We start from the raw sequence: 14586 nt of genomic DNA, 5'->3' as shown, positions 1-14586 counted from the left end.
AAATATCTTTTTTTTTTATTAAACGCAACGATATATTCAAACAAAAACAAATTTGTCTAAAATTTAGAAAAAATAAAAAAAGAACGTGACGTGTAATAGGTTTAAAACTAAAACTCGAAGAGTAAGCTGCATAATAAAAAGAGATTAAAGCATAAAAACTTGAGAAAAAGTTATATACCGTTGGATACTATAATTTAAGAAGAATCGGTGACAAACGAGGAAAGGAAAAAGTTACTTGCGGGTTATTCGCGGATTTGAGAGAAGAAAACAAGGAACTTGGATGTAAAAAGAAGTAGGTGTGACAAGTACGAAAGTAAAGGAGAAAAAAAGAGAGAGAGAGAGAGAGAAATGTGAACTGACAAAATGTAGAGAGCGAGTGGAACCGAGTATACTGGGCGAGGGTGGGTGGGGAGAGGAGTATAGGAAGGGGTAGGATTGCGCGCAAGGACGAGAGCGCTGGCAGATGGGTGAGTGGTGGGGGTATTCAGTTTGGCCGTTAGCATGAGGTTTACATGCTGCCTTGAGGACTCGTCAGTATCGCCGCGCGACTCATCCGCGATGTTTCAAATTCGATTTCTTTCTTTTTCTCGTGTAACGTCGTCGTAGAAGGTCGTCCACGTGAGAATCGTATCGAAGAGATTGTTGTTGTTGTCATAATCAAGCTGTTATACGTGTTTCTATTCATATTATTTTATCGATTATTTTTCATTGGTGTTTTCTATTTTTTTTTTTTTCATCTTTTACTTTGAAGACGAAGACAACGCTTTATTCACAAAGACTTCTGGACCCTTCTTCGAATGTTTTCTTCCATCAGGTAGATCTTGTTAATCATTTACCTGTAAGTACGATTATTCAATTGTTATAATATGTTGAATATTCATTTGTTTGTACCTAATTTGATCGCGAAAGAAAGTTATAACAAAATGGCGCGAAAAGTTTCTTTCACGATACATTGGATTTTGTTAGATGTTTGTTTACATGTTGGGTTTGTGATTTATAGAAGAATGTGGTTAATTTTTGGAGTTAGATTATTATTCGAATAGTTTAATGTAAAGTTGACATTTATTTACTACGTTTACTGCTCGTTTGGGTTTACATTTGGTGTTTATGTGTTTCGCATTACTACGCGAAAATTTGTTGTAATAAACTTTTCCTCCGGCAGGTGGTGCATCATACGAATATTTGAAAGATTAGATCGTAGTTAATATTTGATGATTATATCCTACTTTATGGGGGTGATGATCATACTAGTTTTTTATTATGTTTACGACCTGATCGATATTTTTATATTTATGAAAGGAGATCATTTTTTACGAAGATAATAAACAAGTTTTATTCTAAGTTATTAATTACTGATATAATTAATTCGTATAATGTTATTATCATGCAAGGTATTGATTTCTCCACGTTTATGGTCACTATTAATCTTACTTAGTTTTTTTTATTAATTATTTATCGCAATGTAGGAACTTCAGGAAAGGTTTGTTCGAAAACACTTTATCCATAAATTGCTCGTTTTAAATTGCATGTCATTGTATAACTCGTTTCAAAAGTTGTTTTTCCGAATTAAAAAATTGTAAATTTTTGTTGGTACATATTTAATATAGTTCTTAGTATACAATGAGTTTATCCTTTTTTACAATACTGTATTGAGATTCGTATTTTGAAATAAAAAAGAAAATATAGTAATTCTCTTGAATAAATATAAATATTGATTTTTCGTTATATATTTTTCTTTTTCCGTTAAAGTGACTCTAGGGATATCCTGTAAGTGAAGTTAAGCATATATCAACATAACTGGTTCCGTTAAGTAATGGCTTTTACGTGTCCAAATCAATATAGTTTTCAAACATGCACCAATTAAGTGACCGCTCATCCATAAACAAAAGAGAAAATATCTCACACATACATACACGTACCCACATTCTCATCATACACATATAGATATTGATTTAGTATTGTTTACTTATTATTATTATTTACGTATTATTGTTTGTTTTATTTATTGATTTTTATTTTCAAAAATATTCGCTTTAGTTTAATTAACGGAGATATTCTTTGTGTAACGCGATATGCTGTATAGTAGATTTTCATTTAGTGTACTAGTAACTAATTTACGAACTTATTTAAAAAGTTTCTAATTGAAGTGCAAGAAGTTTTTCTTCTTAAAAGTTAACTTTTCTCTGTCTTTGCTACGTGTATCTAATTCTGTTTGAAAGATAAAACTTGCTGATACGATTGTGCTACAAATGCTCTTCAAAAGATCTTCATAATTATGAACTTTAAACTGAATTCTATCATCAACGGTTAGTAAAATATATTTTACATTTGAGATACAATATAAAAAACAAAACATTTATACATATTACGAGCAATTTCTTACTGCAGGCATTCTACAGAATGCCTAGAGAATTGCGGTTAATTTATAAAATATAATTCAGTTAGCTGTGTTTATATAGAGCACGGGGGGAAGGAGATTTTTAAATTTCCATAGTTTGTTTCATTTACAATAGTTTTAGATTCTTTTCCCTCTCCAAATATACATTCTATAGCACTCGATATAATATACTAACACATAAGTTTATAATATATGTTACATTTTATAATTATATTTTATTAAACAAAATTATATTAGATGATATATATGCCAGTGGTTATAATAATGTACTAATTGTAAGTCAAAAAATTGAAAACATTGATTTCATGATTTATTTAATGTTAAAATTATTTATACGATAAAATAAATTATATATTCAATGTTTCCAATTTTTTGACTTATTCCATTGTTTTAATTATCGGTATATATGGTATCTCAAATGTAAATTGTATATTTTTCTTTGCAAATTAAGATTGGAAAAGTTCAGTGAAGATGGTTGTTTTAAGAAATGACAGAAAAAAGAGTAAAAGTGAATAAGAACGAAGACACATTACCAGGTTCGCGATGGCGATGTTTCGAAGAAATGTACTATACACATAACATTAACTCACATGTTACAACTTTTTATTTCTTCCTCTCTTTCTTTTTTTCTGTCTTTCTCTTTCTTTCAACGAAAGAAGCTATCCTTGTGCGCTGTAAACTTTACGTTTAGCCGAGTTGACAAACTTGCCGAACTTGTACTTTTGCCACTACGTTCGTGCCGGAAATACGCTATTTCGTGTTCTCGATTCTAATATACGTTTGAACTTTAACCTTCTTTACGAAAATGTCAAACTTTTCTAAAGTACATTTTTTGTTGTTAATTTTTTATCGTTGTTTTCTGTACTTACGTTTGATAAATTATTCCCAGTCGAATTAAACAGCTCGTAATCGTTTTTCTATTTAAATCTTATTTTATTAGAATAAATAATTATTATTTGTTTGTAATACATCATTTATCGAAGTAATATCAAATGTATATAGAATAGTACAGACATTTGATCTGAATTAGTTAATGAGCGGACTATGTACATAGCAACCATTTATACTTTTGCTAATGCTTACAGACCTAGAAATAGCGCATAGTTGGATGGATTTAGGACATCTTTGTTTGTTCTAACTGTTCATGGTTCACTGAGTCAATCATTTGAACAGAATACATTTAAACCTCCTTGATCTATTGTTTTACATCTCTGAAAATAAATCAGAAATAAATGCAAAAGTATAATTAATTGTAAAAATTAGATTCTTACAATTAATTTTTCAAATTTAATTTTTTATATTAAATTTAAAAACTTTTGGATCACCCTATATAGATTGCATATCAATACAATATATTTATAAAATATTAAACGATTGCTAAAGCTCATTATTTTAATAATAATAACAGGAGTTTAAAATTTTCTGTTTTTATGCTTATCGATGATATTATCATGGTTAATTTAAAAGAATTCAAAAATTTAATAAATATTAATTAACTGAATAAAATATAGCCGGAAAATAAATAGGATGGTTTAATATTTATAGTTATTCTTGATATTTTCGATATACGTTCATATTTACTTTTCATCAAATATTGCGATTGCAATGCGAAAGCATTTTAACGAAGAATGACTGACATTGTATCGACTTGTACTACTAGCTCTCGAAGCATATTTCACTGATTGGAAAACGATATATCTTTTTTTGTAAATCTAAAGAACATGATAGGAGTATTCTTTTTCTTTTTAATTTTACGTAATATTATTATTACTTTAAAATGAAATATTTTTTTTCCATTAACAAACATACACACACATACACACACACACACAGAAATTATTTTGAATGTATAGATAAATTTAGAAATAATTTGATCTGTTTTTCCAAATTAATTGGAAGAAAATAGATAAATGCATTTTAATGTTTGCACAATTTTTTCAAATAAATGTAACTTTTTTCGAGATTATAGAAGCTTCAATGTAATATTTCGATTCAAATTTCATTTAATTTTGATAAAAATCCTTCAAACCAGTTTCCACGCTTTTGGAAAGTAAAGAAAAAATTTGGTAATTTGAAATCTTCATAGTGTTATTTTAATAACGTGTTTTTTGTCTCTCTCCCTTTCTTTCTCTGTCTTTCTTCTCTTCTTTCGTAATTATAAATTCGTTATTTCGGTACGTGCAGTAAAAAAGGATAAACGTGTGCATATGTCATGAATAAAATTTGTCTTTTTCCTGTTTCTATATATTAATTTTTAATTCTTTTCTTTTTTTTGGTGAAAAAATTGTAGAAAAGTACACTCCAAATTGTCGTTAGCATTATTCGCGAATATCGTAATTTACGTTTGTACGGAGAATATCGGTAAAAGGAAATAAATTCGTATGGAATGATAAACGACCATAGTTGCTTCGTTTCTCTCCCTGTAGGAGGTACCGTATTATGATACGACATTCGTAGAAATTAGTATAGTTCGATTCCTTATTGTGAAAATTTATTTTATTTCTGAATTTAAATCATCGATATTTTATAAAAGTAAATATGCAAGAGTGAAAGTGTTAGAATGAGAGTGAGAAAGAGAAAGAGAGATAACGGCGTTTAATCTTGAATTTTTTATTTCTCATAGTTTTAATCGATTTAAATCCTAGTGATTAAGAGTTTATAATATTCATTCGTTATCTCGTTTTATTTTTTCGCGAAGAAATTTATTAAATCGTTTAGATAGAAATATATAAATGTTAACGCGCATATCAAAAAATATACTTAATGAACAGTTATAATATAAATAAAATAGATAGATTACGATGTGTCCATGTGGTAAAAACACGAATAGGGTGGTTCAAAACTTTTGTGAAGTAATTTTAAATATTAATTATTTTCATTGTTTATTTTTTAGCATATTCAAATGATTTAGAAAATTACTTTGGAACTTCGGATTAATTCTGTAGAAACCTTAAGTCTAACAATACATTTCTCGAATATATTTGCGTACAATTTTGTATTAAAATCCAAGAGTATTGTTTCATAGTTGTTAATGTGTCGACTTTCGCTTTAGAAGGAATTATTGTTGCAAGTATTTTATTTCAATAATAGACTACTTCCGAATTCGTCGCACTTTATCAGGGAATACAATTTGAAACTTCTAAAGGGTACTCTAGTTTGAAATGCAATGCTCGAATAAGTTTTGTTCGTATTTGTAGCGTTTGCTTTTCAATTTCCTTTATCCTCGATCGACGGATGTAAATACTTTCAAATATTTTTGATGTATGGGTAGCATGCTCGTAATTAATGACATCGCATACTCCAGTTGATCGTTCTATAAAAGGTAATAAATAATATTTGAAAAATGATTACTAAAACATGTAAGAGTGAAAGTTTGCAGATTGTAAACTTAAAATGATTCTTATGTAACAATTATATATCTTAATTTTATTTTTAATACCACAAATTCGACGTATTATCATTTTAGGCTAATTAATTTTTTAATTTACATATTTGTCAAAAAATTAATTGATTTTTTTGTTTTCTATTAACTTTTATGCGCGTCGTATAATTTTTTATTACACACGAATTAACATCGAGTAGCACAGGTAAAACATTTCATATTAATATAAGAAAAAGTAAAACAAATTCTATTAAATATATTCAAATTTTACAATCAAGAATATATATCTCTCTCGAGACGTGACACGATTAAAATATCTTCGCATCGAACATTATAAATAATTATCAATGGTAGGTATATAAAAAATGATACACCTAAAGAGATACTTTCATGGATACTTTCGCGATTTTTGTTTACGTTCGAGTTCGTATATTTTCTTCGTGTTTTTTTTGTTCCTCCTTTTTTTGGTAACGAACTCGTCGAGCGAGTTGTAAGAGATCAAGAAAAAAAAGAAACAGGTTGTTTCGTTGTATAGAAGTCATGAAAGGCAGAAAGGAAGATAAAGAAGAAAAACTGACGAAGTTCACGTAATTATAATCCCAAGGTGGGTCGAACTTGGTGAAGAGAGGAGGCTAACGTTAATTAATCGTAGCTGCTGCGTGCTCGTTAATTCCCACTCGCATACAGGATTGTGTTGTGTTGGAGGAGGTAGAAAGAGAGAGAGAGAGAGAGAGAGGAAGAGGGAGGAAGAGGGAGATCAAGATTAAGAGAAAAAGAGTGAGAGAGAGATGGACGAAGGGAAGGGGAAGGGGAAGGGGAAGGGTTGGAGTGAAGAGGTGAATGTCTACAGAAAAAAAGAAAACAACAACAACAACAGAGACACACGTACAACGACTGTTAGGCAATTCGTCCGCTTTTTAATGAAATGCGTACGACCCATTTTTTATCTCTCCCAAGGTACGAAAGATATGAATATACTAAGTGCCGATTGAAATCGGTGCCTCCTTCGCCTTCACCGAATGTTCGTTATATAGCAACACACATGACGCAAAACTGTCCCACGATCTCATCTCAACTTTGAATGAGATAAAATCCTTATTGGCGTTTGCAAAATGTCTAAGCGTTTCTTATTTGTAGAGATCAGATCGATGATGGGTTGAATGTTCATTGTTTTATTTCGTGTGAGAAATAATTTGGTATAATTTTTATTTAAAAAAGATACGAGAACGCGTGTTGTGTTTGAGGTTTTAAAGTATCTTGTAAAATTGGATTAATAATTTGTTTTGTTTAAGAAGAAATATTTTATTTAGGTTACTTTTATAATTGATTATTGCAAAAATTATATTTTATTAGATTAATTAATATTTAAAGGAAAAAAATATAATTCTATTTCAATAGGAGAATACCATAGAAATAATTTAGGTAACTTTCACGATCATTGCAACACACATCATAGCACAGATACACATAAATAAAATTATGATAATTAATATTCTCATTTCTTGTAAGGAAGAAAGTTAGACAATGAAATTGAAAGCGTGATAATTAGTACGACAGATCAAATAGATTACGTCAATGGTATCCAATTTAGTTATAACATCGTTCAACGTTTTATGTGCTATCGATGAAATGAGATTGCTAAGTAAGAATTAAAAAGCGAAACTCTGTTATTACCACTTAAGTTAAAGTGTTTTCTCCTTCTATAAAGATACGTAGACAGCAGACAGAGGTATATATGTATCGGTGTGCACTCATACTTTCATACTATGTTAACCTTACTGAGCGAAGACTTCTTTTTTTTTTACTAGAAGCAATTACTTTTTTCGAATATATGTCCTACATCACCAAAACTAGTTTCGCAGTGACGTTTACGAGTATGCTTACCGAATTCTCATTATCGTTTTATGTAATATAGAACGTTACGTATACACAAAAAAATAGTACGAAATTTCAAGGCTATTTCTTAAAATACTCTATGAAATCGAATATTTTAACATAAAATAATATTAGCATAATATAATATTTTTAATTATTTTCTAATATATACATTCGATGTATAATTTATTTTAATATAAAAACAAATATATATGATTAAACAATTCTGTTATGATTAATCAATTTTATTGGATATCGAATAGAAATTTATTAAAATTTCGAATACGAAATATTTCATAGACGTGATCTTCAATCAAATGCTGGTTTTATTTTAATATATTAATTTAATTTTCATTTGTTTATTCTTTACGATAGATATAAGAAATATTTATTCAATATTTTACACGGATAATATTAATTTTTTCATAATTTCTAATAAATTAATTTTTATTTATTTATTTTTTCGTCTACATAATTGGAAAATAAGAGTTTAAATAATTTAATACCTCGACCTGCAATAACTTTGCAATTTTTATTCGATTCGATAAGTTATGACCCTGGAAATTTAAGTCTTTTTTTAATACGATATAGTATACGGATATGCAAATCGGTGTAACTTCGATTATATCGAAGTATTAATAACTAGATAGAATTCGAAAATATGTGAGCTGTTTATTATACAAAATAGCCAGATGTTGTTAGGTGACCAACGTTTATGGCAAGGTAACAAGTATGCTACAAGTGTTCTTGACACTTTCGAAGCTTCGAAAGAGAGGAAACCAAAGAGAGTAGTAACATTTGGTCCACTGAGATTTAATCTCGATAAGTTGAATTCTCAAACTAACTTTAAATATATTATATCTAGAAAAAATATCATACGTGTTCTTTATAGTCAATTTTCGGCATATATTTTTAATTCTTTTTTTTAATCTTATTTTATCTCAAGGAACGTGAAGTACTTACTCACTCAAGTAACGAAACATAAAAAGTACCATAAAAAAATGGATAAATAAAATCGGGAATAATTTTTTTTTTATATTAACGGTGTTCGTCGTTTGTAAGTGTAATAAAAAAGTATACAAGTTTTTTACGATATTGCAAGGCCCTAGCATCCTAAAAAAGTAAACACGATTTCTTTTAAAAAAAATTAAATTTTATTGTAAAATATTTTTTAAATACGTCTTAAAAATAGTTCCTAAGATGTCGTAAATTAAAATATAAATGATCGTTAAAAAATAATTGCAAGTGCGATGCGTTAAAAAAATTAATTTAGAACATAGAAAAGGATTAAAATTTGAAGAGTAATTTATGTGTACGTATTTTCGTATGTGTGTACTCAATTGAATTTTTTTTATCCTAAACCTATCCTAAAGTATCATAAACATACTATTATATACGTACACACACGCATATAATAGTATGGAAGCGAAATTTAATTACATTAATGATCGAACGAGATTACGAAGGGAACGTTTTAATTGGCAATCGCGACAATCACAATTCGCGTGTAAGTCAATTTGAAATTGTATTTCGAGGTTCATCAAGTAATACCATTGAAATTATCAAACGTTTATTAACACGATATAGTAAACAAAGTTTAGAAACTATTTTAATGATACTACATTTTCACAGGACGTTTAACATTTTATAGCCGTTTCATTCTTAATCCGATTAAATTATCATTGAAATTTATCATATATAATCGATAACGCATATACGCATACAAACACAAAACAGATACACATGCTATCATGTTTTATAGGTTACTAAACGATCGATACACGATTAATCGTATATGCATAAATTACAATTTTATATAAATTTTTTATTTTTTATTATTTCTATATTTTTTTTTAAATCAAAATAAATTCATGCATATACGTCTATCGATGAAAAATAAACTCATCGATTAACCAATTAAACGTATTACACTTTCATTATTAAAGATCCATATATAAAATAACATTAGCATAATATAATATTTTTAATTATTTTCTAATATATGCATTCGATGTATAATTTATTTCAATATAAAAAAAATATATATATGATTAAACAATTCTGTTGCAATTAATTTTGTTAGATATCGAATAAAAATTTATTAAAATTTCGAACATTTTTGTCGTGTAACACAGCTGAGGAGATTGACTATAAAGAGAATCTAGAATAGGAGGAGTAGGAGGACTAGTATCATGAGGAGGAGGAGAAGGAGGAGGGGTGAGGGTGGGGGAGTAGAGTGGAGGGGAGAGGATGGGATATAGTTGGAGCGATCGTAGATTTTCGAAAGCGGTTCGATTTAACAAAATTAACGCGGCCGCGGCTGGCCGGTGGCTTGTATCGACCGCGCGCGCATTTGCCACACACACACACACACGCGCGCGCGTGCTAAAGCGCATGCCTAGTATCGTCACCGAAAGAGAAACGACGCAAAAATTTTAACTATTCGAATGATCTTTACTAAAACGAATGAAAATCGAATAAAATACAATATATTTACCATTAAAAATAACCAACTATCCGAACATTTTCCAAATCTATATATATATTCACTAATTTGTTTATTTTATTTTTATGCGAATAAATCCAAATAAGAGGAAGATCGTCGTATGTGTTTTTAATGATAATTCATTTATATAATTAATTTATTTGTTTTTTTAATGGGTAATTAATTTAATTAATTGTGTAAGTTAATTCACTGATTTATCGGCCGATTTTTAATTTGTTAACTTTAAATTAGGCAAATTATATTAATGGAAGATCGTGTATATTTTAATACAAATTTTCATTTTTATTTTATTAATTTATTGCAAAACTTTGATAGGAAATTATATTAAGATTAATTAGATTAATTCACGAATTTATAAATCGTTCCGATATTTTGATAAAAAATACATTGATCATTTTTATAGAGAAAGAGTGTTTAAACGATTTGACGATTAATTTATGAAATATAATTATTAATAATGATTTGTTTTTATCAACATTATTTTAGTCCAATCTATTTATTCGAAATCTCGTTAATCGGTTGTTTAAGTATGCATAAACGTTTTTGGGTGGTAACTCAAGACGAGATGCACTCTTAATTCTCTCAAAGTTGAATATCATAGTTAAATGTTATGGAAATGATGATGAGAAGGAGGAGATGGAGGTGGAGATGGAGGTGGAGGAGGAAGAGGAAAAGGAATAGTAGTAGGAGAGCTTGTAGGAAGGAACTTTTGACTTGAAGTATCGTAAGTATTCAGTAGAGAAGAAGATCCCTTTTAAATCCCTACCAAGTACTATCGTATAAATTCCCTTTGGTAAACCTTCTTGGCTCTTGTAAATTCTACTAAAGTATTTCCCATGATTCGAACTATATATGCTTTTTACGGACATTTATAACTTATACATGGAAATATTATTAAGTCGTTCGGAAAATAATTTCGTTTTTCTTACAAAGGGTTTCGTCACTTGAGTTAATCAATATCCAATCTAACACCAAATCTGAAAATCAAGTAAGGGTGTCCAATCTTTTGTTACTTTCTCGAAATTACTTTTCGAACAACCTAATTTAATCACCTAGGTGTACACATTTACATGTAAATGTAAAGATTGCTTCTTCGAATAGGGAATTTTGATGAAATCACGAGACTTCATTCTAATTTCAGGTATTCGTTGCCATTCAAGTTTTCAAGAAAGATAGAGAAAGAATAAGAAAGAAATAGAAAACCCATATCAATACTTTGTTACCAAATTGAAGTTTTTTTCAACGAATGATTTTCTTTGTACGAAGCTCCACTTGAGATCCATGAATATATATAGGTGAATCCGCAAAGGTGGAAATACTCAAGAAAAGCAAACCTCTCGATCCGCGCGTGTAACGAAGGTTATCTTTTTTAAAAAGAACTTTCAAAGAGAGAATTCCTAAACTTCTTGTGGTTTGAAAAGACAAATTTTGCATTGAAATTCTCCTTGTTAAGACATCTGTGAGACATTTTATGTCTGAATAATTTAAATTTTTTCATAATAATTTCATTCATTTCTTTTCCTCAAAAAAAAAAAAAAAATAAAAAATCAAAAAATAAAATTTTGTACTAGGTTATTTTCGTGTATTAATTTTTATAAAAATTTATTTTCCCATAAATACACACACATGAATAGAGATTACTTTTAAGTTATATTTTTATGATTTTATAAAATACAAGTAATAATGATTATTTATGTGTAGTATAAAATCTAAACTTCTTTTAAAAAAAATTTCAGTTGAGCTTTGTTCAAAGAGAAAAGTAGTGGATTACCACCATATCGTCAATAGATTCTTTTACAAAGATACAAAAAGTAATCGTTCAAAGTGATCCCGATAAGCATGACGGCGAAGCAATAAAGGATCGTCGTGCTTAATCCAAGAGAGTAACTGGGGTTGATCCAAAGAGAGAAAGCTAAGATGTAACCCTGTATACAAGAGTATTACATATAAACGTATATCAAACACATATATACATGTATATGTATTAATATATATATGCACGTGTGTATGAATATGTATGTATATGTAGGTAGGACGATAGCAATCTCGCATTTTGTTCTCTCGACGCCCAGTGCTTCTAGAATCGTAAACCGTCGCGTCGTATCTACCTACCAAGCTGGAAATGTTCTAATTGCCGCCATGCTTCCCTAACAATGGTAAACCGCTGACATTTCGACGATTTTCCAAGTGGAAGAACACACGAAGATTGAGACAGATAGATGGATAGATAGATAGTATACAACTTAGGATAAAATATACATATAATCCTATCTAAATAACGATAGATTTTATTAATTATTTTATTATACACATTTGTTACAGTATTTAATGGAATATTATTTTTATATAGTTTTCAAATTAATTATTTTTATATTTAATTTTCTCTAACGTTCGTAGGATTAAATATACCAAATCACTTTTTTATTTTTTCTAGGTAATTAATTTTTTTCTTTTTTTTATTTTCAGTAGAATTTTTGCAAACTCGGCTTGTAGTTTTGAAAAAGTTTCACTATTATCGATAAAAAGTATTAGCCTAAGGATCTTGACTGGCATACTTTAATGATTTTTTTTAAATTATCTACCAACTTTTTTTACGAACCCTGTTGTTTTCTGGTTAGAGATATCGTCGAAGAGATAAAGTGGATTGATTGCTCGTTTCAATGATCGTTATATCTCTGATCCTGTGTGCCGCAGGCTCTTTCGTTTCATTTACTCTCTCTCTCTCTCTCTCTCTCTTACTCTCTCTTGCACACATATTTTCAGTGAAATTCAATTTACTCTCCCCAGTGTCTTCCTTTCTCTGAATTTTAACTCGTGGATGCATTGGTGCATCAACGATAAAGGTATGATCTATTACGTCTTCTCTATTTACATGAATTATTATACATGCTTTGTATGTATTCAGTACACCTGCACACATACCTGCAATCGATGCATGTATATGCATCTCTTAGATATATTAATATATAATTACGATATCTAATTTTTAATTGAAATTTTATTTAATAATGTAATAATTAAATGTTATATATTATTTAATCCTTTCATTAATGTTATATTCATCGTTCCATATAAATGCTTTCATGCGTACGAATCGTTTCATAATATGGATCGGTCGGTTTATCATAATTTTTATATTGTAAAAAATTCTTTTGTAGATATCTGAAAAGATGTATTATCTGTCTTTATATTATATTTTACATATGCACTTATAGATATATATGTATACGTATATTATATATGAATACTTTCGGAATAAGTTCAAGATATAACCTAGCGGCGAATTTCATGAATTTCTTAACGGTGCACATAGAATAAGACGTTTGACTTGCACTTCGAAGTGCTTTACAACCCTGTCGGAAAATTGTTCACCTTCTCCTGTAGAAATCATCCTTTAACGTAAGTATATGTATGCGTATATATATGTAGTATGTTCGTAGAGACACGCCTATTTGTAAGTATCCTCTCGTTCGAGTAAAATAGTAAATACGCATTGATACGAGAGAAAGAGAGAGATTGAAAGTGATTTCAATTTGAACATTTTTATATTTTTTTTTTTTTTTATATTTTGACAAGTTAGATATAAAATATAAAGATGGATAAATGGTAGAACGATATTCGTGCCATTTGATCGCGACAGTAATATAGACATTTTTTTTGTATTTTTATAAATTCATGAAAGATTAATTTATTATTATTGATTTTATTATTATATCTTACATATATATATATATTTATGTATCATTTTATATTTAATTAGAAATTTGATTTGGAACATTTGGTCATAAATAAAGGTTATATTTCACTAAATTTGCGTGTTAAAAAATTTGTATTTTCCAGAGATGGAAAAAATAGCACGATAAAGGATCAAAGTATGTTCGCTGACTAGTTTTTTATTCTACACACACACACACACACACACACATACACAATAATTATGTATAAGATATAATGCATATATGTATATGTTAAGTATAAGAAAGAAAATAAAGGGAAGCCCTTCCCTCGATGGTTTCCATTTTATCAGGCTATTCAGTAGGAAAACACGATAGGATCATACTCGTTTCTGCTCATGGTCCTTTGTTTTTTCCTTGATAATTCGAGTTTTCTATCTCTTTTTCTTTCTTTTTACCTCTTTCTGACCCTCATTGTTGTCGTTTTGTAATCGTTATTTGGTCCAAACGATCCCGTTTTCTCGGATGAATGAACGATTCAAAGAGCACACATTGTTAAAGCTGTTTACTTGCTTTGACCTAACGCGCCCCCTGACATTATCCTGATGCTTAATAACATTCGTTCGTTTGTTCGTCCATTCGTTCGTTCGTTCGTTCGTTCGTTCGTTCATTCGTTCGTACATTCATTCGTTTGTTTGTTTGTTTGTTTGTTTGTATTATTCACTGGTATATTAAGTATGACATCGTATAC

The 14586-nt window shown here is 28.9% G+C and overlaps 1 protein-coding gene across 2 annotated transcripts in view; it reads left to right on the top strand.

Moving 5' to 3' along the window:
• The first annotated feature begins 511 nt into the window (after window positions 1-511).
• The window catches only part of LOC122519544 (flocculation protein FLO11), an 85573-nt gene continuing 71498 nt past the window's right edge, over window positions 512-14586 (top strand). The window contains exon 1 of one of the 2 annotated variants that reach the window (XM_043639059.1): window positions 512-814. The gene's annotated coding sequence lies outside the window, so the exon portion shown is untranslated. Of the gene's footprint in view, window positions 839-14586 lie in introns of both variants that reach the window. The other variant, XM_043639058.1, reaches the window with a different exon arrangement.

Source organism: Polistes fuscatus, unplaced genomic scaffold (genome assembly GCF_010416935.1).
Source record: "Polistes fuscatus isolate 324 unplaced genomic scaffold, CU_Pfus_HIC Scaffold3, whole genome shotgun sequence".
Classification (NCBI taxonomy): Eukaryota; Metazoa; Arthropoda; class Insecta; order Hymenoptera; family Vespidae; genus Polistes; species Polistes fuscatus.
The sequence above is the reverse complement of the archived record's forward strand: the minus strand, read 5'-3'. Positions and strand labels throughout refer to the sequence as shown.